Genomic DNA, 25,240 nt, shown 5'->3' with positions numbered 1-25,240 from the left:
GCTGTAGTAGTGTTAAAAGCTAGAAATGGTGAAACCTGCTCCGCAAACATTGATCAAATCAAACCCTACTATGATCGTAATAAAATGCAAATATTTTCAGATCTTTTGCAGGATCCGGCACGGCAGACACCGCAGGCACAAGCTCCAGAGGTGGAAAAACGACAAGTACAAGGGCAAGCCATTAAGAGGCAGGAGAAAGTGAAAAGAAAGTTTCCCCGCGGAAAAATTGAAGGTGGCAAGAAAAAGAAGCCGTTCCACCGTCCAGAAAAGAGAGCTAACGAACACCCCCAGAATGAAGAAGGGAGAAGGACGACGTATGCAAAGAGAGCCAGGAGAAATGATGGCAACTATAACCCGGCTCTAAAACGGAAGATCTACTCATCCGACAGGACTCTCCGCAGCAAATGTCGCCGAACTGCGGAAGGGCCATCAGCGGCGGAGGAAAAGTTACAAGGAAAATTTGAACGGCCAGCAACGAGGTCCAAGCAGGAACACGAAAGAAGTTTCCCGGTTCCGCCAAGACCAGCTGCCATCAAACGACCAAGACCACAAGCAGAATCGAAAAAGAAGGTATTCAAGGGTGACCGAACTGGAGAAAAAAGAAAGCATGTAGAGGAAGGCACTGAAGGGCGAGCCCGTACAAGAAGGAGGATAAATCAAACAGCAATCTGCACTACCTTTCAAGACTGGGCCCAGAAAAGAATGTCCGAATATCACAAAGATAAGTAAAATTTTATGTTACTTTGCAAACTTAAGTTAATCTTTCATTCTTACTGCAAGTGGCAGATTTCAAGAAGTTTTACCTCATGCGAGGTCTGCCTTTATCGCCAAAAGGGCGAGAAATGAGTTGTTACCGATTTTGGTATTATGTTTTTCAATTACTCGCGCATACAACTAAAGTTGATCTATAATAGCGTTGTGTAAAGACTTAAATATTGTAAAAAGTTATTGTATAAATATTATTTAAAACATTCTGGCAAGAAAGAAGTTTTAGTCTGAAAGACTTTTTGAAATGTATTATTTCAATGTAGAAAGAATTGGCACTTGCTTTGAAAAGAATAGAAGTTAACAATTTACTACTAATGTATGTTTTCAAATGTATAAAATTAACGGCATGTTAATATGTTCTTATATACAATGTGAACTTTTATTTTAAATGTTAAGAAATACCGTGAGTGAAAGTAATGTTAAATTTTTTTTTTTTTTTTTATTCGTGTGACTGTAAAAAGACCAAATCATGGTGAATATGTGTTAAAGGTTGAATGATGTAGTTAGGCTCTCTGACGCTACACTTCAGAGTTAGCCACTTTCAGAATAGTACCTCAGGGTTTAGAGTCGAAAGTAGGGTGTGTTACGAGGTCTTGGTATGTTGAATTTTAACACGTTAGTGTTTTGATTGTAGGAGAAAGTGTTGAACACATAGACATAAACACATTCGTGTTTGGTGTTCTTTTACAACACATGTCAGAGAGCACGGGGGGAGATAATTAAAATAGTCATGAATGAAATAAGAATGTTAAGAGAAATATAATTATACATGTTACTTGCCATTTCATTGTGTAACATTTCATTAAACTAGTTTTCCTTCCAGATCTCTGGAAGGAACCAGATTTGAATAAAAGCTCCTGTTTAGATGCAGTACAGATGAAAAAATTGTGTCCTGGGAGCTGCTATTGTAAAAACAAATTTCTTTCTTTTAAATTTCTAGTTTCTAGCGAAAAATGTTTGTAAAAGATTGGCCTCGCGTTAGATTCTAGAGCTAAAAGTTTTCAACAAGGTCGTTTTAGACCTCAGTTTCAAACTAATTAACTCTGGCGAGAAGTATGTAAGGATCTTAAGTTTTACTAACGTTTATTTTATTTTAAATCTTTACTATCACTTCTTATTTTCTACTTCCGGCCAGAATTATAAGCGTTAAAGTATTTATGCAAAGTTTGTCTGGCGAACGCCAAGTATTTAAGTTGTGGCTTTTTGCCAAGCGAGAGAGAGGAAGCAGTTAGTCGAAGCAGGCCGCTTACCTTAGAAGTTTACTCAGTTGCTGGTTGCCTTCCAGGCCAGAGGTTTTAATCCTCTTGATAAATTTTAAACGTATTGTAGTGTTCACAGTTATCTGTACTACATACGGCTTCCTGTTAATATAAGGCCAATCTTCCACGTTTATTATTTTAAAGTTAAATTAGAGTTTAGTTCTATTTTTATATTTTTACGTTAGACCCCAAGTAGCGGGTCTGTGTATTCCGAAGTACGGAAGTTATTGTAAATAGAGAAAAATAAAGGGTTTTGTATACCCTTCTTGTGTATCCTGTTTACTTCCCACAGTTTTGAACATAGCTTTAGTAAGCTCTCTGTTCCGAGTCAGGTCCTTGCATGTTCCCGAAGAAGGTAAGACGGAACATTGAACCTGATAAGTTGACCAAATGGCTTCGAGCATTAGTCTGATGATTTTTAATAAAATCTACCATATAAAATCCAAAGGAATGTTAATCAACGTTCTCGTCAGCAAAAATTTCATGTTTAGGGAGTAAATTATTTCAAAGTAAATGAAAATTATTCCTAGATTTTTAGCACTGTTAAAGTGCAACTCAAAAAATCCTTTGTGAATATAAGGGTTTTCTTAGTTGCACTTTAATTTCCTTGTAATTTTTCCACATTTAATTTTTACCATGCAAAGTAAATTTCTAGAAAAGTATTCGGTTACAGATGATAAAGAAGAATATGCGCAAGGTTTCTTATTAAGCAAAAAGAAGGAAAACAATATCAATTTTGTTAATATTTTTTACCCGAAACCTTTTCTCATAAATAGTCAATGTTATAATAGTGGTACATCTCTCTTTAGTTATAGGCGTTGAGCACTGGGGTAACAGAGTATGATTTTTGCCATCACTATCCAGTTTTTCATTAAAAATATCCAGAGTATAGAATACAAGAATATCGCGCTTTGCTTTTCCTATCAACAATCTCTGAGGAAGAATATTAACTGCAGATCTTAAATTTCTCTACTTTCTGCAGATATTAAATTTCTTCTATTTAATCTATTCGCTTATTACCTATATTTTGAAATTCGTTCTATGACATCATTTTTAACATTATACTTTAACATCATCTTTGACATCATTCCTATGAATTTAAACGAAAAAAATTTCCATGCATTTTCTGATTCCCAAAGAGCTATAAATTAATTCTCCTATTCCCAGGTTTTGAAATCGTTTTTTTGTACCTCAGTCTTTGAAATCCTTTTCAGAGTTTTTCTTTATGTTAATAGCCACGGATAATTATTCATTTTCACAGTCTCAAATTTTTCTGTACTCCACTTTGGGAACAATGAAAAATTAGCCATGGCTGAAAAATCCAATAACTGCAATTAGAGAACTACCGAAAATCTGAACTTCGTTTATTTTATCCACAGCTACCCTAATGTGAAACTCTTCAATGTAACGATTAAAATTACTAGATATGGCAATGGAATCATTACAAATTTATAAGCACAAAAGAAAGAGTAAAATCAACTTAAGAACAACCGTTAGCAAAAGAGGGGACGCGAACACAATGAAAGTCATTTCAAAATAAGTATGCAAAAGAACAAAACAGCTACTACAATTTAGTCTTTAACTGCTTCTTGACACATAATACGGGCATCCCCTTAGCATAAAACTGCATTCAACTTATATAAACGTTAGCCACATGGCCTCTCCTTCCATCTTTTTGACTTCGCCGCAAATTGCAGTGAGTCCGATCGAAGAGTAGGAAACATGGTATCCTCGCCGCACGGCCATCTGGTCCAGGAAAATGAAGTCCGAATCGAGTTTTGCTCCCGACTCCGCAGTAGTTGTTATTGTATTAAGCCTTAACGAGAATTGTCCATTTTTTTCTCTTGTTGTTTTCGAGGAGTGGAGATAAGTTGGTAGAGTGGAAAGCTAATGGAAAACGGAAGCAATGGGCATTATGTGGGAGGAAAAGAGAATTGCATAAACTCAGTAAGGGATACTAATACCTAGAATATCCTCAAATATTTCGAATGTAATGGATGGAATTTCAGTTGTCTAAATTTGAATATTTTCTGTAGCTAAAGAAAAAAAAAAGAAATTTCACAAATTTTTTAAAAGTTTATATTAAATAGTTTACCTTCCTGATAAAACATTTTTTTTCTTTGTATTTGTCATGTTTACTGCCTTGGCAAAAATTTTAACTTTTACGGCTATTTCGTTCACCAGTGGCACAGTGAGGAGAATAAATATATCTAAGACTTAAATTTTATCACCATGTCCCTGGCGAAAGCGTTCTGTTTCATGAAGATCTGTTTGTATCCCATTTATAGGAATTCTGAAGAGTATGTCGACTATTGAAGGAATTGCTGAAAGCCTGACAACAAACAGGATATCTCAAAGGTCATCCATAATTTTATAGAATCTGTTTTAAACAACGCCTTTTCTGTACACTGCTTACATCTAGTCGATGTTGCCTCTCCATTAAGACATATCTGGTGACTACACAATCATTTCGATGAATGGCCTGTTTGACGAATCCCAACTCCCCTGCCCATTCTAGAGACCAATAAATTTCCAATTCTAAACCAACACTTTTAAGTGACCTCGCTGGTAAAATCAAAGTTGGATCAAGCCTCTGCTTTGCGAGTGTCTGCTCAGTAAGTCTATCTAGAATTCTGGAAATTAAAAATCTACTTCTATAATGTTATGATTTTTATGACTCATAGGTCACTCTTCATTTTTGGGTGAGTGATATTTATTAAAAATTTGAAATACAAGTCTGTCTAAGTAACTCATTAGAGTCAGAGAACCAAATAAAATATTATGATTATGATTATGGCAATTACATTGTTTTCAAATATCGGATATAAGTTTTAAATCCAAATAACGATATATATAATGGATAATGATAACGATATATATAAGCCAAATAACGATACACATAAACAAATTTAAAAAAAAACTACATTGCGAAACGAACTGAATGTTAAATATTTAATAACGGTTAAATGCAAATGCGCATTATTTTCTAAATGGTAAGTATCAAGTAAAATACATAATATTCTGTATAAATGAAAGTACTTTTCCTTTTGATGCATTTGCTCAATAAACTTTGTTAACATAAAAACGTTTAAGAATAATTTAAAACAACTGCACGTTTTGTTAGTAACTGTATTTCCGAAATAATACAGCCTAAATCTTTAGATTCATTCTTTTAACAAGTAATTTATAGATAAATGAAAATTGGTTCTTTGTTGATAAAAATTGCCTAATTAAATACTTCCTGTCTCTCAAAAAGTATAATTTTGCTATACGAAATACAATCAATATAATAATATCGCTATGAAGTCCTTTTATACAATGTTGGTTTGGAAACGAATCCCTTACTTTTACAGTTTTAAGATAATTAAGTTAAATATTTGAATTTCTTAAATATTTGAGCAATGAATTTCAGCTATCTGTTCTTGCAATCTTGCCTTAATAAAACGACTGAAGGATGAACATAGGCTTGTTCCAAGAGCAACTGCCTGTGAATTGTGTTACCTTAAATGTTTTAAAAGCAGAAAATTAAGGTTTCAGCACCCTGAATAGATTACTTTTCCATAGCTAATGTTTAAACAAATAGTAGGAGAATAGCGAAATGTAAAATAAACACTAATCATCTTATTATTTCTCGACAAATGACAACGGCTCTGAAAATAAGCAGCGTGCATTTCCCAGTAATTATTCGTTTTTTTAAGGTACTATTTACTTAATCGTTCTTGCCATCAAATTTCCCTCAGAACCACGTCTTGAACGGTTCGCTTCGACGGAGAAAGCACTCGCTATCCTTATCTGCTCACTATCAGTCATGTTGCCATGCGCTGACACATAAATTATACGTAAATTGCCGAGGACGTCACATTTGCAAAGTCGCATCATTCTGTGGCCATTGATCAAGACGCCGATAGGAGGAAACTGCGGGTCAAGATGCCATCGTGGAAAAGCCGTTCCCTCATCATTTCGGTTAGACCCAAATAGCTCGAGGGACATTTTATGTCGGTACAGGGTCTTTAACTGCTCCTCGGGGGGTGTTGTTAACAAGGTGTTGCCTGCACACTTGATTATGGGCTTTGTAAGCGGAGATATTAGAACGTGTTAAAAGTGGAAGTCATCTTGAAGATAGATGTTTAAAAGACTTGTAACGAGAATAGATGTTAAGAATATGTGAGACTGCATGCTCTAAATGTTGCCAGTTATAGTTTCGGATGTAAGACCTACAAATTGAAAAGTCGTAAAATGCTATCGGCAGAAATCTAAATAGTTAAAAATTGGTCATTTTAGAAGAGGGTAGAAATCAACAGAAATGTGCATGTTTATTCTTTGTATTACTTGAAAACATTATATTTAAGCAATACTAATCATGTAACAGAAAGTTGAATAAACGTATAATTGCATTTGGTGTACTGAAAGACTTTGCGCATATTTAGACCTTTCGTTAATGTTAAATCCTTTCTGAAATCATTATGTCAAGTAGCCTTCCGTCATTTACTCTATCATAATCAATCACATACAAAATGCATTTCTGAGGTTTTATAGCTAAGTTTATTTCAATGTATCCAGTGGATCTGCCAGATAAAAATTAATAATATGTCACTGGGTAGGATTTGTACTCTAATAGTCTCTTGTTCTAGGCTTATATTATCCAAGAACCAGATTCTTAACTGTCATCTATCTGGGCAGGTAGTGCGACGGGCCATTCATCAAAAGATGCCAATTTTCATCTTCAAATCCTGCGTCGTTTGTTGAGACACCATCTTCTGGAGCGTGCGCTGTAGGTCGACAAGGCTTCGGACCAGAGTTTATTGTTCAGTTCATACAAGACTTCTGATGAACCTGCTCTTCCCGCCTAATACGGAATAGAGTCTAAAATATCCTTCTCCCAGTTGCAATAATTAGCAGGCATGAGTAAATAAATTTGATTTATTTCCTCCTTGAAATACTTTCTTCTTACAGAATAAAGTTTAAATGGAATTTTTTTTTTTTTTTTTTACAATTCATTACTTAACTCCTGTTCATTCAGTCTTATCTTATCTTATCACTATGTCTTATCTCGTTCATTTGCGCTTTTGCATCTGAGGATGATGGTTCGGTAAAGCCATCGGAACTAGTCCTGTGAAAATTTGAAAATATAACGTTGATTTTTGTTGTTTGACTTCTAAATTAATACTTGTTCAGCGTGTTATTGAATCTCAATTAAACTGTCTTAAACTGCTAGGTTTTCAACCAAATCCCATTCCATTTCTTATGCCTTTCTTGAAAAGCATTAACGTAAAATTTGATGTCGATTAGTATATGTATAGGTAAAAGTATGGAGAATACTAGATATTTACCAACAGTTGACAGTTGAGAGCAGAATCTGGACACCCGTGCGGCTTACTTAGATTATTCGGGTCTAGTCCAGTGATATTTACCAACAGGTGATCCAGGTGTTGTCCCTTCCCACTAACTTTCCCGAATAGCCTAGCTTGGAACAGAAGATGCCCGCCTCACGCTACTTCGTCGGCCCTACCACTGCCAACAGCGCATTAGGGGCTCGTCCGCATGTCCCGAGTGCTTCATATATACATTTATATCTATGAAAAGTTACATTATGCATGGTGGTGCATGAATATTACTTCAACGTGGTGATACATCTGATTTCACATGGTAGTTACAAATTTGTTGCATATTATTAAATCATATGGAATATGGTTATTCACATGCTTGTTTGATTCAGTATTTTACGGGTTGTAGTTCTACAATTGTTTCAGACAGTTCTGTGATGCTTACATTTCTTGCAATGAATTCCTTTTACATATAGTATATAATTACATAGAGTTCGTATCTGCATTCATTTTGTTGCAATCTCATAGTTTGCCAAAGTCCATATTATAAAAATTCTTCCAAATTAAGTCTAACATATCACTGTTATGAATATGCGTGCTGTAGTGCAGTTACCTTAATCTTGAATTTTTAATTTATTTTAGATGTCGATTAATAGACGAATTTTTTAATAGAAAGATTTTTTAATTCATCTTGAGAAAGTGCACCAGAGCACTTTGTATTTCACTATATCCATTCGCGCTGCATTTGTTGTAGCTGCTCGACGTGCCCGTCTAGCATCACATATTCTTTTAACCGTGAAATGCTTCTAATTTTAATCAAATTTAGATTCCAGAGCTTTCCAACGGCTAGGCGACTCATAAATTCTTTTCCTCGAAGTTAAAATAAGATGTGAGTGAAAGTAAACGTGCTGCGCTAAATACTGTAATGTGCTGTTTTATCATACTCTTTAATTGTGGGTCGTAGTCCTTTACATTGCCCACGCATGTCTGTTGCGTTAATGTAATTTGACTTAACTCAGTTTTTTAACATTCATATCTAACAAATTTAGCTGGTCCAATATTACGGCTTCTAATGGTGATGCTCCTTTATGTGAATATGTAATAAATAAGATGCCAAAGAGAAGCTTCACATATTGGCAATTATTTATCAAAGAGAGCAATATTATACTAAATTGATCAAGATGCGTTAAACCAGATATGGAATTAATAATAATGACACAATATTTTGATTTCTTAACGTCAATTTCAATAATATTCATAATTTTTTCACGAATAATTTCAACTGATTCATCATATATTGTCAATAATAAATAGCTTCCTTTTCCTTTTGAGACATATGTTTGTATATGAAGTGTTAAAATTTCATCAGCTAGAAACTCCGATGTTTCAACACAGTTTCCACTAGGTGATACAAATATTCAATATTGTCATGAAATGAAAGTAAATATTTCCTTAAAACTTCTATGTCAGCAGTTGCTCATTGAAACAACTTTTGCATGCTCATTGAAACCCACGCATGTCTGTTGCGTTAATGTAATTTGACTTAACTCAGTTTTTTAACATTCATATCTAACAAATTTAGCTGGTCCAATATTACGGCTTCTAATGGTGATGCTCCTTTATGTGAATATGTAATAAATAAGATGCCAAAGAGAAGCTTCACATATTGGCAATTATTTATCAAAGAGAGCAATATTATACTAAATTGATCAAGATGCGTTAAACCAGATATGGAATTAATAATAATGACACAATATTTTGATTTCTTAACGTCAATTTCAATAATATTCATAATTTTTTCACGAATAATTTCAACTGATTCATCATATATTGTCAATAATAAATAGCTTCCTTTTCCTTTTGAGACATATGTTTGTATATGAAGTGTTAAAATTTCATCAGCTAGAAACTCCGATGTTTCAACACAGTTTCCACTAGGTGATACAAATATTCAATATTGTCATGAAATGAAAGTAAATATTTCCTTAAAACTTCTATGTCAGCAGTTGCTCATTGAAACAACTTTTTCCAATATATTTTATGTTCCAAATAAAAAGTTTCAATATGCGAATTAATACGCTATCGAATTTCTTGCTGTGAGTATTGCTATGAGATTCTTGGGTGTCACTCACTCACGTCTATACAATAAATTAATTTACTGTTAATATTGAACACCAACCATTATGTTTAATTTTTTTCCATCGTTTGCTGTTGTACGATAAAATATATCTTTTTCTTCAATGAACTTGTAAGTTCTTTTTCACCTTTTAACAGTCATTTTCGATGTATTTATTAAGCATGTGTTGAACAGCGGTTTGATTTTGCAAACCATATCTTGCATAATAGAAGTAAAACGTGTAAAGCACATCGGTATATTATAATACGGGAGATTTTTCGAATATTGTTGCGCGTCTTCAGTTTAGGTTTCTATTTCCCGTTCCGTCATAAGTTTATCTAGACTTTTCTCAACTTCCTTTTCTTCATTGATGGATGCTGTTAATGTTAATGCAGTATCTTTTTCAGTAATGCTGATTTTGTTCCCCTAGTCTTCATTTTCGTTTCCTTCTTTTTCTTTCTCTTTTATTATTCTTTGATCCACAATTAAAACCTTTTCTGATTAAAATTAATATGTTTATATATATTTTTAGCGTACTCAAACAATGCATCTGGTCATTTTAATCTTTCTTTTTCTAATAATTCTTTTCTTTAGTCCCTTATTATGGCCATAGTACGTAGTTCCAATAGTGTACATATTGTAAATAATATAATAAGACCATGATCCTACGCAGGGTCGATCCTAGTGGGGGAGGATGGTGCACAGCGCAAGTGTGGACAAATTTAAGGACGGCAAATTGATTATCAAACATATTATATTTTTGTTAAAAAGGACGGCGAATTTTAATTTGCATTTGGGCGGCCTACGATCTAGTATCAGCACTGTTCCTACGTGTATATTTAAATTTGTAAATTTATTATTTATTTATTAGTTTAGTATTTGGTATGTTATTTATTGAAATTATTATTTTAGTAGTGCATTGAGTTTCCTTACTTTATGTATGGCCTATTGTTCAGGGATTGTACTGCCTTCGACGTGCAGTCCTTGGGAAAAGGGCAGTGTTATAAATGTGCATATATTTTAGATGAGCATCTAAGTGGTGAGTGTATAAGTAATTTTAGGAACATTGTATGTAAACCGTAGTATTTCTTATATAATGTAACATAAAATGTCTCGAGAAACGAAGTTGCACCGGAAAAATAAGATTACAGAGTTAGGTACATTAACATATTTTGCCAAGTAGATAGCGCCAAACTGGCGAGGGTTTTCGCACCTGCTTTTCCTCGCCAAATTTGGCAAGAAACTTTCAAAAGTCGCCACATTTGGCAATCATTTGGCGACATTTTGGTCCGATTCCTGTATGTAAATCAGTTCAGATCAGACTAATTACAGTTAGATTCCTGTATGTAAATGTAATTGTATCCGACCCTACATGTAACTGAATCAGTATATTTGCCTTCCAACAATTTCGAATAATCAAAAGAACTGGGAATTTCTCGGTGGCAGTGTGAAAACTATACAAGACAGGAGAAAGCATCAGTATTGCGAGATCTTCATGCGAGCTTAGCCTTTCAGATGCGCTTTCTACTGCGTTGTGTTTAACCGTTCTTGGTAGACTGAAACTACTGATTGTGCTCTGTCATACTGAAAAGAGCTGTACGAGTACTTTTGTGAAAAATGTAAAAATGAGCTGTAAAGTATTTCTCTTGGGAAAATAATCATAAATTTATCAAGCTGCCATCACTTCTGCGTGCATTCAGTCCATTACGAGCCCATATGCACTCTTCCTTGGCATTTTGTGAAATTCGGATAAAAAACTTTAATTAAAATTATAAAATAAATAATGAATAAATTAAACGTACAATAAATGTAAAGAGTTTGTGTTACTGATTACAATAGTACCTGTAGCTGTAAACGGACGAATTGTGAACACGCATCTACTCTATGCGTATTTAGAGGTATTAAGTGTACCTCATGCATAATCATAGAAATTTGAGGTGCTTTGTCCAGAATTCATGGCACAATTTTATGAGTAAGAAAAAAAATGGTATATCACACATAGAAGTTTCTTAAAAATCAAACTTCGCTTAATTAGCTATCATATACTGTAATCAGATTTTTGCCATTTTTTCCACAGAAAATTTCAAAACTCCTGGAAACACGATATTGTTATGATAAACATCAAGATTAAGGTCTTCCATTTCAATCTTTATTTCCTGCACATATTAACCCCTCCCCCCGTCTCTAGGGGATGATTGAAAAGGTGTGCATGATAATCTGTGAAAGAAAACAAACATAGTACTATCTGTCGGTTACACGGGCGATAATTCTTTCACATGTAACAACCTTTCCTCATAAGGCAGGGGGGAGGTAGAAGAAACCGGTGTAAAATATCTTCCTTTTCAAGTCTTCGTAGACCTTAAAAAATTATATATATCATCATTTCTCTTTCAAAAATGACACTCGACACAGAAAAAAAGAATGTAATAAAATAACTTGTTTAACTACGTAGCGTTCCGCGAAGACGTTTTGGAGCTCATTTTCTTCTACTAGCTCTAGAAATGACGAGTTTAATTTTATTTATTCATAGCTTTTTTTATATATATTTTATTTCATTTTCTTCATGATTGACACGCCATGAATGCTCTACTAATGAGAACCTTACCCCAGAGAGGAGAGAAGCAAGTATGAGACATAAAGAAATGGAACCTTTATCACGCACACTGATATACGGATGAGGGAGGCAAAATGAGGGGCCAAAAGGACAAGAATTTTCTACTAGGCGGGAAAGTGGGAAAGGGAAGCCTTTAAAACTGTGTATTTTATTCCGGTACAGTCGTAATTTATTTCTTTTTTTAAGCTCTTGTCAGATAGGTTTTTTACATTTGTCATACGAAAACACATTTTCGAATTTTTAATGTTATTTTAGCTGGGGTTAATAAAGGTCTGTTATGATTTAGAGCAGAAAGCCTCTGTATCCCCCATTTCATTTCCTCCGATATTTTTCGAAGGCTTAAATTTGTATTATAAATTATTATTATTATTATTGTTGTCCTGGGCATTAAAGTAAAAAACATTCGACCAATTAAAGGAGAAAAACGCAAAGAAATTATCAAGATAGGTGTATGTTGAGGTGTACTATTTTTTAATAATTTTTAATTTAAACTTTAAAACATTTAATGTCGACTGGTATAGTTCTGCATACAAAATTTATTTATCAAGTCTTCATCTACATTCAACCCTATTTCAGTTCCTTCATCAAAAATTAGTGCAAATGTTACAAAATATGAAATCGATAATAAAACAAATTCCAAATTAGGGCTTCCAGATGCCCATATTCGGTAGAAGATTACGTTATTCAAAACTGGATGACTCTAGGTGGCGTTGTTTTATCACAATGCGAGAAACATACATACGTTTATGCAGATTCTTCATTACTAAATTTCTTTAAATATAACACGGGGCGATAATATTTGGTGACGATAATTTGAAAAGTGAACCGACATTTATAATGAATCAACGCAGAATGCGAAAACGAAATTAATAGCCCTTCTGAGCTAACACACTTTGGGCTAAAAATGTGTTAGCTGGAGTGAGTGCATCAGGAGACTGGTAAACTGCAAGCTCAGGGAGAGTGTAAAAACTTTAACAAAACTTTTCAGGCCACTGGCAAAATCCAAAACATTTTAGATTTAAAAAAAATTGTTTTTTTCTAATTAAAATGCTGATAAATTGCCCATTTATATCTTTCTGGTGATATGTATTTACATTCAATTAGTTTATCCATTGGTTTTTGAAGGGCAATTTTTCCCCCTCATATCTTAATTGTATCGAAATAGCCATGGATAAACGTTATCACATTAAGCGCCGCCTTCTGTTAAGTATTGTACCGGCAGTTAAAAATTAAAAAAAAAAAAAAAAAAAAAAAAAAAATAGATCTGAAGAAGGAACATGATCTGACAGGCAAAAATCCTGTCATGTTTTTTACGGTGCGATTCCTATGGAACAATAGCTTCAACAACTGCGATAAAACACATCTGTCCGCACCTGACGAAATTTCTTGATTGAGAGCCCCCCCCCTTCTGCACAATTTTCGAATCGCACTTCCCTCCTCTTTTGGCTTTCCTTTATCCTGTCTTGCTTTCTTTGATAGAAGCAAAGCTGATATTTCCTGGGTGTGAACTGACAAGCGAAATTCAATACGCTGATATAAAGGCGATGCTCTCTGAGCGTTTTAAAAAAATAGGCACTTTTTAATTAAGACGTTACTGAAAGAATAAGATGACAGAAGTTTGCCTTGTGAGTAGAAATCGTGTCTTATGAAGTGCCTATTAAATGAAAATACGACAAATGTGAGCAAAATTGCACTATAAGATTATAAAAATCTAACGATTGTAGCTTTCTAAATGGAAAAGAACGCAGGGAAGAGAAAGAAGAATTGCAGTACTACCTCTCTAAGAAAATACGGTTCTAGACAGTTTTAATTTTCTCTAGAGTTGTCTTAATGAGCATGATTACAGGGGATGTTCAGTATTTGTGTTAAAAGTCACGTTCAAAGATGATCGTCTTATAGAGTTGACGGCTATGAAAGGTCCATTATACATTATTGCGATTTAATGTTTCTTAAATTTAATGTGCTTAGTCTCTGAATAAGCAAGAAGGTAGAATTTCAATATACTATTTTTGCCCTCACCATGATTTTTTTTTAATTAGAAGAAAAATATTCCTTTTTTCAGAGGAAAAACTTCGTAATGTTTTCGGCCTCGTAGAAAAACTAATTATTAGTTTATAAGGATTTTAAGTTTTACTGACGTTTATTTTATTTTAAACTTTGCTATCCTCTCTTATTTTTCATTTCCGGCCAAAATAAGCGCGAGTACGATTTTAATGGTAACGAGTCAGCAACTGCATAGGTATTTAAGAAGTGGCTTTTAGCCAAGACAGGAGTAGAGCCGTCCTGTTGGCCTGCCACGCGCGTGCTTTCCAGTCAGTTGATGTCTGCCATTAAGTCCACAACTTAATTCTTACTGATATACGAAACCTACTGTAGTATTTGCAATTTCGCTCACTACATACGTAGTGTCAAAAGGCCAATCTTTGCGTTAATAGTCTCTGTACATAATTTATTGTTTAATTCTTATTTAATTACGTTAGTTATTTGAATATTTCTTATTTTCTACGTTTTAGACCAAAAGTGTTGTCCTCTGCATTCCGAAGTGCGGGAGCGCCTTTGCGCTGTGAGAAATAAAGGGTCAAGTTAACCCTTCTTGTTTGTCTATTTATCGTACCACACTAGCATAGCTTGAGTAAGCTCCTTGTTTCCATTCAGGATTACTAGACGTTTCCCAAGGCAACTACAAGGAATAGTAGTCCTGACAAGTTACTTTTGATATCTCCTATTTAATACAAATATGTTGTTGCGTGCGTACGGATTCCTAGTAAATTGAATGCACACAGAACCGATGGTAACATGATAAAATTTATTTTACGAAAAGAAACACTTTATAGTTCTAGAACTTCCCACAAAAATACTCGTACAGCTCTCCAGAGTATCACAGAGTACGATTAGTAGTTACATTTAAAATTACTGAGAACGTTAAACACAATGCAAGGCAAAGCGCGAGTAAAGAGATATTCCAATATTCCAAATTTACGCCGAACTAAACAACTGAGAAATTGATGCTCTATGTGGTCTTTTAGAGTTTTCCCTCGTCGCCAGAGAAATTTCTAAAAATTTCCACTTTTCGAAGTCACCGGAAGCATATGAGGGCCGGATACGGTTATAGTTACATATACGCATCAATACATTTATTCATTCACAATACCAGTTACAGTTACACAGGTGCCGCACCAAAATGTCGTCAAACAGGCGCCAAGTTTGACGAAATGTGCCGATTTCTAGCCTAATTTGGCGACTAAATTTTGTCGCCAAAACCATTGGCAGATTGGCAATATCTCGCCAATTTAGCGAGATATTTAATTTTAAATAGGCTTGCCCTCTGTAATTTTATTTTTCTAGCAGAACATCGTCTCTTTCAAACATTTCATGTTACATTATACAAAAAATACTACAGTTTCACATATAATTTTACTGAAGTTATTTACATATATACAAAACCCGTAACAATATTCTTTTACTATGAATTTATTTGTGTTTGGACACCACAAGTTTGATTTCTACAATTCCACTAAATGAGTGCTAAATTATTATTTTGAATTTTTAATAGAATTATTTTTTTTTTTTTTATTTCTGTTGTTCCATGTCTTGAAATTTAGGAAAAAAATAGAGTTTTTCCACTTTAACAATATTATATATAAAAATTTAAAAGAAATATTAAGGAAACAGTTATAATTAAAATAATCCGCATTCTAGTTAACGTCCACTAACAGCAGTCCATTTTAAAATTTGAGAACAGGTGTCAAAATTAGTTCCAAAATTCAAATTCTATCACGTTGCTGCAGGATAAAAAATATTTGGTTTAAAGACGAAAAAAAGAATAATAATGATACAAGAACAATTTCCACAAACGATTAGAACACGAATTACCATTAAACAGGGCAGAACCTATTTTTTTCTATTTGTCTTAACGTCTTTCCTAGAAAAAATTTTTAATTGACTTTTATATCCTTTCAATGAGAGGAAATATTCAAAATTTCATATGTATCTCTTTAAGTGGAAATTAAACAGTGAAAAAGGAAATATTTGAAAAGTACTTTACTATTAAAAAATGAAACAGGAAGTAAGAGGTTCTTGATGCATAGAAATAAAATAGAGAAATGAACACGAAATCGAATTAAAGCGACTGAAGACACAAGGTAATGCTGGAAAACTAAGTACCGTTTATTGAAGATTTGAATCACTCCTATTACATGGGAGAATCTTTGGAAATCAAGGGCAAGATAATCGCAGGGAATTTGGGAATATTTCAGTTTGACGAACTGAAAGACACACAGTAAGAACTAAACAGATGCTTAATTTTATTAGTTTCTCTTAGGTCAAATTTTGCACGATCTGCCTAGTCTAAATGTGTGTACATATTTAGACGCTTCGCCCTTAAAATATTTTAATGCGTTATTTGATAGATCTTGTGCCGAAATAGTTATTTGATTTGAAATGCCTTATTGAACATAATTTTTAAAAATTTATATTTTTATTCGTCGATGTAAACAATAATTTCTATTTGTTACCATTATTAACCTTCTAATCATGCTTACTTTTCGAAAATTTCAACTAATATGCCTGCTGCCCACTCAAAACCTGTTCATAAACTTTTACTGATTGTTGTTCCCGGTATCAAAGTATTCTTATGCTGCAAATTTATATGCGGTCCCTTAGTTTTACACCCTCTGAATCCCTCCCCATTTCTTCGTTCCTGGCTGGCAGTTTCGTGCTGACAGGTGGCAATCAGGTGGACGTCAATGCATCAGTCGAATTGCTCCCATTGCCCTTGTTGGGCAAGCAGCTGTCAAACTTTGAATGTCCAAGGAAAGGTCAGAAAACGAAACAGGTCTCCTTTCGTGTAGCTACAGCGGATCTTTTTCAAAGCTGATTCCAGGATTTCAAAGCTTTTCGTGTCAGAAATACTAACATTTTATTGCTATGTAATAGAAAATTTTATAGACTTCCAATATGTTAGGCTAAAGGGCTCAATAAGAGGGATTACGTATAAGATATTCAAGACTTTCAAAGTGAAACTAGTTTCAGGTGGAATTGTTAGAAAAATTTGAAATATTGAAATGAAATATTGAGAAATATTGAAATCTCAATGCAATGTTTTTTATTTAACAAATCACAATAGAAACAACGATGATAAAAATTATTTATATGCAATAAATGCTGAAATATAATTAGAATCAAGAAATTATATTTTTTTAATCATTCACATTTCATTCAAAGAATTTTATCTTTGTTAGAGAGATAATTGTGATCAGTTAGCAAATTAAGAATCTGCTGAATTGAAATGTAATTAAAACCGGGGAACTTAAAAAGAGAACAAAGTCTTTAGGGGAAAAATCACTTTTTTTTCTGTAATTTGAGCTACACTAAACCCATCTGGTACAACTGGAAGATGATATGAACAGCCGATAAAATGGCAAAACTGTTTTCTACTGCTTAATTAAATATCGGACATCTGTGCGATGGCCTGTTAGCAGTTTAAAAATTGAAGAGGCTAATCCGTTCCTAGGAATGAAAGGCATGCAGAAATTAGAAATCTGGAAGGAATATAGTTGATTATTAGATGGACACACATACCTTTTGAGAAATGTTGGCATGAGAAACGAGTTTATAGTTAAATGTTATCAGGTAAAATATTTACATACTGTATAAGGTATTTCTCCAACATTCTTAGCATGCCTTCGTGGTGGAGTGGTCAGCACGCTCTACGCGAATTCGAGAGGCTCCTGGTTCGAGTCCCGGCTAGGGTACTGCTCATTTTTCATCTCTCTTGCTTTAAAAAAGAACTTTTGTCTCTATAGAGTCGCCCGAACTAAAAGGTGGTGAATGATGATTCTTCACTACCCGGATCTGAAAGGGCGACTGGGTTCCCTAAAACCCCAAGGGGAGTAAAGGTATTTCTCCCGCCTTCTTAGCATGCCTTCGTGGTGTAGTGGTGAGCACGCTCGACGTGAATTCGAGAGGTCCGTGGTTCGAGTTCCGGCGAGGGCACTGTTCATTTTTCATCTCTCCTGCCTTTAAAAAAAGTACCTGATGCCTCCACAACTGGACCTATTCGTTATAGTATTACATAAGGGAAAATGTTGGGTAGTGAAAGGGAGATATTTGAGCAGAAAACCTGTGCGTAAGTATGTAACTTGCTTTAAAGCTAATCCTAAATCAACACAACAATTAATGGGTAACTTACCAAGGGACCGAGTTGTTCAAAACTATTTATTCAGTATTACTGGAGTAGGTTGCTGTGTTCCTTTCTATATTAAATATAAAAATTAGAGAAAGGGGATAATATAACAAAATTTATGTATGTATTATTATTTGTTTTGTAACTAAGACCATATATTTAGAATTGGTTCCGGATTTGATTTCAGCTGCCTTCGTAGTGGTTTGTGTCCAGAAGGAAATGCAGTAAGCTGCACACAGACAATACGAAAAACTTTAGAGGAAAAAATGCGGAGCTAAAAAAGATCTTCAAGCTGGTAACTCAGTCAGATAACCCTTTGTCAAAGTGTATGAGTTCAGAGAATATTGACTGGCATTATTCCCTTTCTCGAGCTCCAAATTTCGGAAGCCTTTGGGAAGCAGTTGTTAAATCCTTTACCTATTATTGGGAAAGAGCCCCCAGGGAACCAAAAATTAACGCATGAAGAGTTTTTAACTGTACAAACAAAGGAAATGTTAAATTCTAGACCTCTGGTTCCACTGACTACTGACATGAAAAATCTAAATGCGCTAACCCCCTACCCACTTTCTCATTGGGAGATCAATTATTTCTATAATTAAGCCAGATTTATTGACCATTAATGAGAACAGGCTTATCCAATGTCAAAAAGTAATTAAATTACTTAAATCATTTACAACAAAGATCGCCCTGGAAATTCGAGAAAGCTAAGGTAAAAGTAGGAGACATGGTTTCTTTAAAAGAGGGTGATTTGCCTCCATGTGAATGGTCATTGGGAAGAATAACTGATATTTATTCTGTGAAAGACAAAAAAGTACGAGTTGTGAAAGTAAAACATTCTACGGGAAAATCCAAGAGGCCTATAAGCAAATATTATGTATTTTACCTTTTTATGATTAATATAATTATTTTATTACTCATTTTCTTATAATTCAGTATGACATTACTTACCATTATGATTAATATAATTATTTTAATACGCATTTGCTTATAATTGCATATGACATTCATTACTATTATGAAGTTTATTTTATAATCAGTTTATTTATTGCTTAAAAAATTTCGTGACTATTTAACCTATTCATGAGTATTTAACCTTTATAAAACTCTAGAACTTTAAAAAAAAAAAAAAAAAAAGTTTTGTGACTTAAATGCTTTGTAAACATTGCATGGCCCGGGGGCATGTTCCATTGCATGGCCCGGGGGCATGTTCGGGCATAACTACGTAATATAAAGTTGCGCACGCACCTCTCGGCTCAAAGATTTTTATGTAAAGTGAGCGTATCTTGAACAACGAGTGAGAGTGTGTACTAAATAAAATCAAGGATCCTAGAGCGTGATTCCTCGTAATTATACATAACATAAAATGTGCATTAATTTGAAGAAATAAATTTAAACAGTGTATATAGTCTACTTAAGCAGCTATTAATTTATGGGTACAATTGAGCTATCAGTTTAACACTTTCTACTTTCATTAAACTGAAAAACCTAGGTTTTAAATTTTCTTGAACTATTCAAAATTTTTCAGGAGCATTTTAGTGATTTTTTACGTTAAAGAAAATGATTTGCAGTTATTATTGCCAAAAAAGTATTCTTCGGCTGTTTCACCATCAGAAATTCTACTTTACTAAAGCTATTTGCGATTATTTTGGGAGTAATAGCTTCCAATGCTGTCATTATAAAAGCTAATACATTAAACGTAAGTGTCTTTATACAAGTTTCTACTTTTTTTTTCGAGAATAGGTACACAAGTGTTTTGCGAAAATACCGGATAAAAAAGATCGTTCTTTCGTCCATGAGTTGAAACACGGAAATATAATTCGCTGCGTAAAAATTATTTTCACGTTTTTCGTAATTATCGACATATCTCGAATGTGCTGCATGGTTATCCAAAAAGAATAAAATTTTTTGTGCTTTAGCTTATTTTTCTTAATTCAGTTCAACTAAATACGTTTCATAATTTGTCATCTGTGCTTTCTTTCGATTTTTATAACAGCACCATGATTTTTTTAACATTTCTGAAGTTTTTTTTCCTTTTCTGTTATTAATAAGACCAATTTTCCCTACCATTAATGTTACATCCTAATGAAACTATTGTTTTCTAAATTTTCCTTTGAAGCATTTCTCGCCTTAAGAAAAAAGCCTGCTACACAAGCAGTTCAAACTCATGCATGTTAAAAATGTCTTTTTTTGATATCCAGAATAAATTATTAGTGAAATCAGTTACTTTGTTTCTTTGGTATTTACACTTTTGCCCCATATGAATTGCAGAACGATGCGATGAATTCGATTTCTAATCTCTTTGAAATCTACATTTTAAATACGAGGTGGATGAGAATTTCTATCCACTTCTTTTAACATTTCTTGTTTTTGCTAAATAGACAATTTTTTTTGGGGGGGGGGGGGCGGGGAGCATGACTTTTTGCCGTTATTTTTAAAGTAGACGATTCAAGAGCAAAACTTATCATCTCGATAATGGAAAGAAATGCTTTATATAAAAGAAAATCTGATGTGGACACCACATGACTTCCTTATACGACCTATTAAATTATGCACATTTTTACTGCATTTCATTTGAACTTATTTCCCCAAATTTCATTAGTCACATATTTCTCATTCATTCCATTCAGTTCTCACATTGCGGCAAGGAAAAAATGCATAAGAACTCAAGACATCTTCATTAAAAATTGTAAAATACAGAAAAACCTGAAACACCAAATGAAAACCTTTAAAAACATTTTTTAAACTAAAGTTAAACTTAAAAAAATTAATTAAAATTATACAGAAAGTTATATTTTTCGATGCACAAAACTTTAGGCCCTACTCGGCAAAAAGACACTAAAGTTGGTGCAGAAATGACCTTATTCCCTCGCTATTAAGTTTCAAATGTAGATAAATGGCGGGACGTTAGGCTTAGTGGAACTTGAACAACTTTTAAATTATTAATAATTCTATAACTGTTGCACTCAAATTAACTAAAGGCATTCAAAACATTAACCGGAACATAAGAACAATAAAATTCAATTACTTTTAAAGCAAAAAATGTGCAGTTTACCAAAATATAAGAATAGAAAAACTTTGCTCATCGAGCCAGATAACAAAGTAGGTATATTTTTATACATTTTGATGCTGGCGATTGCAACCAAAAAGGGAGGTGCACATCTACATACTAAATCAATTCCATGTACAGAACTTCAACATTCTGAGGCTACTCTTTTGAGTTATGCGAGATGCATACACACGTACGTACAGACGTTACGAAAAAGGCCTCGTCTGAATTAATTGTAAATCCATTTCACAATCCGTCTGTTGAAAAGGATTCCTTTATTCTGTTCGTACTTACAGATATAAAGCAAAAGCATCATTCAAATGGAATCGGCGATGCCCAAAATGGATATTTTCGTTGAAATACGATACCCGAAATTTTTCGCAATTACAATACTTCCTTCACTTCGTTCAAGGAAGTAAAAATACATTTCGCTTTCTTTAGAGCCATCATTTTAAAGGAAGATAGGAAATTTGGGCTGGCTGCCTATGTTTTCGGGGATTCCCTCCCCCCAGCGTTACTCTTTTCTTTGTTACAAATTTTAAGAGAAAGATAAAAGAATATAGATTGATGATCTACAGTTCAGAGAAATCACTCATGCAAGCAGGAAATTCGCATTTTCATGAACTCTTAATCGACAATAGAATTATTAATAATCTTGTTACCCATTACTTTTTTTAAATTAATAAATATGTAGCTAAATATACTAATAAGTTAACTTTTAGGTCACGCGTAACAATATATTTGTATAAAAGGTAAATAAAATTATCAAACTAAATAAGCTTAATATGGTAAGACATAATATAGGCATGTAAAGAAAAATATGTCTCAACTGTAAAATATATAAGCAAAATTATTAAACTAAATGAATTATTCTATGGCAAGATATAATATTAGCATTTAAAGAAAATAATATGTCTTGACGGCGAAATAGTTTGACGGCAAAATGGCATGGCGGCGAATAGTCCTTTTTTGTAGAAAGTCAATCGTGGAATTTTGTGAGCAACACGAAAAAAAAACCCATCACTGTTCTAAAAAGAATTTTTCTTTCTAGTTCAAACTGGCAAACAAGTGCACTCAATAAAAATTTAAAAAAAAAAAAAAAAAAAGAATACTGTTTTCGAAAGGAAGATAAAGTTTCCTCAGATATTAAGGTAAGCTTCCTAAACGGAAAAATATTTCAAAATTACCCGCTTTTACGCAGGAAATGTTAACTTGATCGGAGTAGAAAAATATCTGGTATCATGGAAAATAAACATTTTAAGCGTAAAGTATCTTAAACGGGACTTCATGAGCGTATTTTTCTGTATTGTCACATATTTTACCGAAAACTGTCGAAATAACGTATGTCTATTAGTTCGGCTGAAATTATCCAAAAACATTTTTCAGGTTAGTTATTTAGACTTCACTGAAGCTTTCCACAGTCTTAAAAACCTACCTAATTTAGTTGATAACAGTAACTGAAATTTAATTTTTTCAGCATTTCGAAACTCTGTGTCTGATCTTTGATATATCCTTTTAAATTCGTTTTTGCTCGACAGATATATATATATATATATATAACAATCCGTTGCTAATCCTGCCGTTCATTTCTTCTTGTCTCTCTTATTTTCTGTTCCTTTTCTACCCAGAACACTGTTTTTCCTCTCCTCTAGAACAACCTGCATACTACACTCATGTTCATAAATTAAGGATAATTCGGAGTCACGCGGAAATCGAACTCTAAAATAAATGTATCGCCTGTAAAATCACTACACACATCTTCAAGAATCATATGCAAATTCCAGGAAGTAACCAAATGACACCGATGGTACGTCACAATGACGAGAGTGTAAGAGAGTGATATATAAGGAATACAGGCAAAGAAGTAAAATTGTTCGCAGGCGCTTTATAAGCATTTCAGTGCAATAACCAAATAGTTATGACACAAAGGACGCATTTGGATGATTTTTTACGTGGTAGAATTATCGGCCGTCTGGAATGTGGGCGTACCCGACTGGAAGTAGCAGACGAACTTGGAATTGCCCAGAGTGTCATCTCCAGGCTTTGGCAACGATTCCAAGATGATGGTAATGTGAGTAGACGTTACAGCGCAGGTCGCCCCAGAGTTACAACGCCGAATGAGGACCGGTATTTAGCAGTTACTGCCGAAAGAAACAGGCGGAGCACAGCGTCAGACCTGTCTCGTCAGCTCTCTTCAGCCACTAGTACGACAATTTCAAGGCAGACCGTGTACAGACGCTTAGGGCAGATTGGTCTATATGCTCGTAGGCCTGTCAGATGCATTCCACTTACTGCAACTCACTGTCGCTTGCGGTTAGCCTGGAGTAGAGACCATGCATTGTGGACACCGCAACAGTGGGCTTGTGTGATGTTTTCCGACGAGTCCAGGTTTAGCTTGCAGTCTGATTCTCGCCGGACTTTCATATGGAGAGCTCCAGGTACCCGTTACCACCAAGAAAGCATTAATGAACGACACCGTTACGGTGGTGCAGGAGTGCTCGTTTGGGGTGGAATTATTCTGGGTTCCAGAACTGACCTGAATGTTCAAATTGGAACCATGACAAGCCAAATCTATTGGGACGTCATTCTGGAACAACATGTACGTTTGTTTCGGGGCGCCATGGGCACACAATTTGTGTTTATGGATGACAACGCCCGTCCTCACCGTGCAAACATCGTAAGGGAATGCCTTCAATCGGAGGATATCACCCGTATGGACTGGCCAGCATTCTCACCGGACTTGAATCCAGTAGAGCATGTGTGAGACATGCTTGGCCGACGAGTTGCAGGCCGTCAACCTCCTCCTATATGTCTACCGGAACTTCGGAGAGCATTGCTTTTTGAGTGGTGTAATATCCCCCAAGATCAGATCGATAATTTGATACCCAGCACGCCTAGGCGTTGTACGGACTGTATTGCATCGTGTGGGAGACATACAATCTATTAACAATCATACGAACCATGTAATATTGGTTTTTTTTGTAAATAGTGTTTTTTTTTTTTTTTTTTTTTTTTTTTTTTTTTTTTTTTTTTTTGTAATTTGCTCCAGGGAGAAAAAAATCGCTAATTTTTTTAATAATATCAAACATATAGCATATTTTTTTGCTCTTTACCTTTTGTTTAATAAATAAGCTTTACAAATAAGTCAAATTTGTTTTGCTTCTAACTCTTCCTTTGCCTGATTTTGCATTATTCTTAATTTATGGACATGAGTGTAGTTCATATCTAGGGTTTTATACGAAACTAATTTAAGATTTTTTTAAAACTAATTTATAGTTACGCATGCCTTTTCTAACACTTACGATAAGGTTGGGTGATAGGTATTCGCTACAAACTAATATTTTCTCTTTTTAAAAAACATTATGATGTTTCTAATCACCATATTAATGTAAATGATCTCCAAAGCTCCATAATTTTGGAAAATAAGCATTTTAAAGTAAAATTAGACACCAAAGTTTCCGAAATTCTCGCATCTCAATTTTTTTATTTGTGGAGACATTTAAAGACAACGTTGTGAAAGGAAAAAATTACTGAACAAAGAAAAATTTCGTTTCCTACGCTAGATAAGCTAACATGAGTTCGTCATGCCATGAGAGAGGTTAACCTATATCAGGGTTTCTTAAACTGTGGGTCGCGGTACATGCAGCAGGGGATCGCCAAAATCTTAGCACTTTTTTATTTCTTTAACTTATTATAATAATTTTACAGTTACCAAATATTTTTACTCAATGTATCTGAAAATAGATAAAAGAAAAAACGAAAACGTTTCGACGCATTCTTTTTATAATATAAACGTTCATTTTCCTTGCTTTGCACAAGACGCTGTCATTTCGTCTGTTACTTATTTAAAATTTTCACATTGTTCTATGTCTGAAAATTAGAAATTAAAGTTAATGACCTAAAACTGCAATAGCATATTACAGTACAAG

The 25,240-nt window shown here is 34.0% G+C and overlaps 1 long non-coding RNA gene and 1 other non-coding gene across 4 annotated transcripts in view; one reads left to right on the top strand and one right to left on the bottom strand.

Annotated features, from left to right (window-relative positions):
• LOC146996239 (uncharacterized) overlaps nucleotides 1–25,240 on the bottom strand; it is a 281,313-nt gene that overhangs the window by 150,828 nt on the left and 105,245 nt on the right. The gene's annotated exons all lie outside the window — the stretch shown is intronic.
• TRNAS-UGA (transfer RNA serine (anticodon UGA)) lies at nucleotides 18,003–18,075 on the top strand. Its single transcript has one exon. It is a non-coding gene; the product is annotated as a tRNA-Ser (tRNA).

The sequence above is a fragment of the Stegodyphus dumicola genome, chromosome 7 (genome assembly GCF_044657685.1).
Source record: "Stegodyphus dumicola isolate Sdum_Otavi_A_Nest chromosome 7, ASM4465768v1".
In the NCBI taxonomy this organism is placed as follows: domain Eukaryota; kingdom Metazoa; phylum Arthropoda; class Arachnida; order Araneae; family Eresidae; genus Stegodyphus; species Stegodyphus dumicola.
This window is presented reverse-complemented; position numbering and strand designations above follow the sequence as displayed.